Genomic DNA, 6,000 nt, shown 5'->3' with positions numbered 1-6,000 from the left:
ATCGAAATCCTAATTGGTATCTGGACAAATCAATCAGAATCATAATCGGATCCCAGATAAATCAATTGGTATTCCAATCAGATTCCTAACAATTAATGTCTCGCATGATCACAACGTGGCTCGTACACGGAGAACGAGCACAAAGTTGATGATATTATTTTATTGATAATATTACATAGATTTATTATATTACCCATAGCAACGCATGAGCACTATGCTAATTTATTATAAAAGTTGAAATAATTGAAATCCTTTCTCATTAAGTCTAGGCCCACTGTATCCCTCGTAAAGATCCCACTTGTCAGATTCAGAGGTTTGACGAAAGGTGGTGGTGACCCATTTTCTGATAGAAGAAAAATGATTCCACCAAAATGCTAATATTTTTTACACCAGTAATTTCCTATACACACCCCTTGTACCCGCGTATTACTTTTCTTTGGCACACACTTTTCTTTTCTTTGCACTTGCATTCATCCATAATTCGCGTCATTATTTATTTTGGAAGGATAATAATTGATATCATTGTTTTATGGAAGAAAAAGAAAGACATGTATTATTTTTAGAAGGAAAATACTTGTTTGATGGAAGAAAAATTAAATATATGCATGTGGCACGTACATCTACATTAGTATAGAGAAAAATAAATAAAAATTTAAACTCTGAGCATTCAAGATTTCTCTTCTGATCAGGTGCTCACGATTCAGCTGGTCCTGTTACTTCTTCCTGGAGACATCTCCAGATTGCTAGAAGTGACCTTTCGAGCTCGTGCGAAGCAATGCGCGCTTCTTTGGCAAATGGTGTTGTGAGAGTGAAAGAGAGCTATAAGCCTATCACCCCAAGCAGATGTGGCTACGGGTGTGCCTAGGTATCATTTTCAGTGTAATGACCTTTTTTTTCTTTGAATAATAATAGTCTTGACTGACACCATGGTCTCTCATTGTACTGGGAAGTTTCTCAGTCTGCTCTCATCACTGTTGCCTTGTTGTTTCAGTAACACCTGTTTGTGCTGTGGGGGAGCGCCCTGAAAATACATGCAGCCAACAACAGAGGTAAATGCAGCTTAATCAGACATCAACATAGAAAGGATACAAGATGGTGGATTGCACACATGAGTAGAAATGTAAAATGCACCAAGGATGGGCGGCAAAGGCCTGCGAAACGGCAGTGGTCGCCTTCGGCAAGTACGTTGGCCGGCCGGCGGCCGCCTCCTCCCGCAGACGACTCCCAAGCCTCTGGAGCATCTGGCTCTCCACTGAAATGCAGTGAACCCAAGTCCTGCAGAGTTGCAGTGGTTTCTTCAGTAGCTTCAGTGTGGCATTACAACATGACATGGTGGAATCATCTGTAATAAAACTGTTGACGATCAAAATTGGCACAGATCGAACAGACCGATCTGACCTGTGCCTGCGAGCGATCTGACCGGTCTGGGCCGTGTAGCCGGTGACTGGTGGGTCTGACCGGTCTACCAGGAATCCGGGTACAACTAGGACTTTTATAGATTTAGATTTGTAATAGGATTTCTTGCGGGATAAGTCCACCCCACCCTATAAATATAAAGGGTTACGACCGATTGAGGTTATCCAATCGATCAATCAATACAACTTTTATCTTTTTATTTTCTCTTACGCTAGCTTTTCCAATCTATTACTTGCTGCTCTTCCTTCGTCTCTACGGCGATTGAAGGCGTTCTAGGTGGCCTGCCGACCTTAGAACACCCCTGCGTGCGCCTGCCCCGACGGGTCTTCCCGGGCTAGCATTCGAAGGTTTCGTCACTGTTTCTGTTGGCGGCGACCGGTCTGACCGCTCCTTGAGACCGATCTGACCGGTCTGTGCGGTGGCGCTGCACCGCACGTCTCTGCTCGCTGCACGTTCGAGTGCTTCAGAGTGTTGGCCGTGATTTGCATCAACACACATTTTGGCAACTGCGCTGGGAAAGAATCAATCGGCTGCCATGGCCGGTAAAATTCCTAAACCTAGTGATGTTGATGCCGCCAACATCAAAAGGCCGACTGTTCAACAACTTTCGGCCGAACATCAGAAGGCTCTTGACGACATCCAGAAGAAGATCAGAGAGGAGATGGAGAAGGAGATCCAGAAGCTGGAGGAAGAAGCTATGAAGCAGTACATCTCGCACTTCTCCATCGACCGTCAAGGGAAGGTCACACCGGATGCCGCCTTCGATGCTTCACAGTTTGAGGTACAATTCGATGAGAACGAACAACCTGCTCTTACTTCAGAAATAGCTAATGCTATAGATGATGATGTTTCTTCTCATGTTAATAATAAGTTGGAATGTATTGATCAAAATATTCATAATATATTTAATGATCGCTTTAACCGAATAGAATCACATCTTGGTATGAAGCCTATCAATAGTGATAATAATGCATCTACATCTAATACCGATAAGGCAATGAATCATTCGGCTAATTGTAAAACTCCAACTAATGCTTTAGTAATTAATTCGGCTAACTAGCGTAACTGAATTAATTATAATTCAGCACCTCATGTAAATGTACCACATGGGGCAGCAAATTCGTTGCAGCATTCTACGCCGCCGAACTTTGCTCAATATCATGGTATACCAAATCGGCATAAGGCCGATGATTTTGGATCTGGCAGTATTAAAGATGAAGTAATTAAAATCTTTAGACAAACTTTTGATATAGATCCAAAAGGGAGATGCCGATCCTATAAAAGACCATACCCTGAAGAATATGAGCATGTTGCATTTCCACATGGTTTTAAAATTCCTGAATTTGTTAAATTCACTGGTGATGATAGTAGAACTACATTAGAGCATATTGGTCAATTTATTATACAATGTGGTGAAGCTAGCACTAGTGATATTTATAAATTGAGGTTAATTCCTTTATCTCTATCGGGTGCTGCATTTACCTGGTTTATTTCATTGCCACCCAATTCAGTTCACACATGTGCCGATTTAGAGCAGAAATTTCATAATTATTTCTTTAATGGTGAAACTGGATTAAAATTGTCACATCTTACATCGGTCAAGCAAAAGATATAGGAAGGTGTCGCTGAATATATTAGAAGATTTAGAGACATTAGAAACCGATGCTATAGTTTGACAATTTCTGATAGAGACTTGGCTGATCTAGTTTTTGCTGGTTTACTCGATTTTCATAAAGAAAAGCTAGATGGACAAGAATTTCTAGATATTAGTCAAGTTCTGCAAAAGGCTCTGACTAATGAAAGCCGAGCTAAAAAAGCTTTGCAAAAATCCAATGGAAAGTCTAATCGTCCTGTTTATTATCTTGGTTGTGAATCAAATTGTTCAGACGATGAAGACAATAATATTTATGCTGCTGAATTTGCTTGGCCTTCTAATAATAAATCTTGCACTTGCGGTTCTCTCAAGCCGATTCAGAAAAATCGGCAAGATAATATTAAGTTTACTTTTGATGTATCCAAATATGATCGCATATTTGATGAGTTAAATAAATTAGGACACATCAAATTGTCTCATGTTATTCCGCCACTTGAGGAATTAAAGCGGCGTGCTTATTGCAAGTGGCACAATTCATTTTCTCATGCAACCAATGATTGCAATGTGTTTAGAAGGCAAATTCAATCGGCCGTTAATGAAGGACGATTGGTTGTTCCACAAATGCAAATTGATAACAATCATTTCCCTGTGCATGCTGTTGAAATACAGAATCCTAAGATTTTAATACAAAGGAGAAGAATGTGGTCACTGGCGAACCAAGATCTGAACAGAAGAAGAAATTCCTCGAAACTTCATAAAAAGTTCAACACTCAGGGGGGGGGGGCAAGATCAGAAGAAGGGCGCTAGGTCTATATAGATCGGTATGGTGACTGGTCTAACCGATCCCTCTGGAGGTTCAGTGCTCGGGAGGGGGCACGAGCAGCGAAAAAGGACGGGTCTGCACAGTCATTCTGAGAGCTCTGGAAAAAATTCCAGAAACAACAAAAAGAAAAGGCCGAGTTTCAAGCAACTCTTGGTCAAGTATGAGGAGAAATGAGCTACTCAGAAACAGAAGAAGCGACCAGATCAAGCTAAAGATACAAATTCATCATCGGAGCCTCGTGAGCAATCGACTTCTCCTTTGCAACAAGGTAATAACACTTTTGCACCATACTTATTTGGTGAGCCGGTTGCTCCATGGTTCTGGTCGTATCCTTACTATTACATGCCTATGGATTATAGTAGAATGCATATGCATCCCTACTTTATTCAATATTCTTCTATATATCCAAGTTATGGTGCTTCTCAAAGACCGATTGTTGCTAGCAATAATCTGGTCAAAAGAAGACCTAAATGTAGTCAAGATGGAGAGAAGGATGTGAAGCAAGATAACCAATATTTACAGCCGAGGTGGTGTCCCTCAGGCTTGTCTCACACCCAAAAGAGAAGGCTGCAGCGAATGCGCAAGAAGGAGTCCATGGAACAACAAGCGGAGGTTGTACCAACAAGGTTGGTGACCATAAAGCAGGTATGGAGGCCTAAGTAAGTTGTTTCGTCATCAGCTTGAAGAAGAAACAAGATACGGCCGATAGAATTTATCGCCCTTAGAACAAAATATGACCGATGCATGTTTATCATTGTCCTTAGACATTTTTGGTTCATAGACTTGTTTTTTGGCATGCTATCATCACCAAAAAACAGGGGGCACATGTTTACGATCAAAATTGGCACAGATCGAACAGACCGGTCTGACCGGTGCCTGCGAGAGATCTGACCGGTCTAGACCGTGTAGCCGGTCTGGCAACACCGACCGGTCTACTTGGAATTCGGGTACAACTATGACTCTTTGTAGATTTAGATCTATAATAGGATTTCTTGTGGGATATGTCTACCCCACCCTATAAATATAAAGGGTTACGGCCGATTGAGGGTATCCAATCGATCAATCAATACAACTTTTATCTTTTTATTTTCTCTTGCCCTAACTTTTCCAATCTATTACTTGTTGTTCTTCCTTCGTCTCTACGGCAATTGAAGACGTTCTAGGTGGCCTGCCGACCCTAGAACACCCCTGCGTGCGCCTGCCCCGACCGGTCTTTCCGGGCTAGCATTCGAAGATTTCGTCACTGTTCTTGCTGGCGGCGACCGGTCTGACTGATCCTTGAGACTGGTCTGACCGGTCTGTGCGACGGCGTTGCACCGTGCGCCTATGCTCGCTGTACCTTCGAGTACTTCAGTGTGTTGGCCGTGAATTGCATCAACAGAAACACGATTCCTCTTGTTGTCGCAGGAACGAAACAATCATCGTTGACCCTGAACCAGTGAACTTTACTACCCTGGCTGGAGCTTCTACTTCACGCGTCAAAGCGGCAACCTGTCCATGACGGCCGCGTACGAGGCCAGCACGAGCCGTTCCTCTTGCCAATTCCATGACGGCCGCCGAAGCTGACTTGTTCATTGGGGGCGCTTGGGTCGACCCCTAGTGCTACACCTCATCGAGGGGATGAGGAACACAGGAGCAAAGCAGGAGGTCATGTCTGCGTCCCTGTCCATGAACAGGGACGTAGGACAAGTTTGATGCCAAGTTTTTGTTTAGTTACCTTCAAAATTCTAAAGCTTTACAAAATTCTCCGTCACATCGAATCTTTGAATACATGCATATAGTATTAAATATAGCTAAATAAAATAACTAATTACACAGTTTGTCTGTAATTTGCGAGACAAATTTTTTAAGCTTAGTTAACCCATGGTGGGACAATAATTACTAAATACAAACGAAAATGCTGCAGTATTTTACATTCAAAACTTTATGCATCTAAACAAGGGGCAAGTGAAAAAAAACAAATTGTGCTAGTACAGTAAGTTTAGATGCAGCTCGTAAGTTTTTCGAAAGGGAATATTTTCAAATTTAAAGTATTAAATATAGACTAATTACAAAATTAATTGCATATTTCGTCCGTAAATCGCGAGACGAATCTAATGAGCCTAATTAATCCATCATTAGCATATGTTTATTGTAGTAATTACTGTAATAATTTAATGTCTAATCA

This window comes from Panicum virgatum, chromosome 4N (assembly GCF_016808335.1).
Source record: "Panicum virgatum strain AP13 chromosome 4N, P.virgatum_v5, whole genome shotgun sequence".
NCBI classification, from domain to species: Eukaryota; Viridiplantae; Streptophyta; class Magnoliopsida; order Poales; family Poaceae; genus Panicum; species Panicum virgatum.
The sequence above is the reverse complement of the archived record's forward strand: the minus strand, read 5'-3'. Positions refer to the sequence as shown.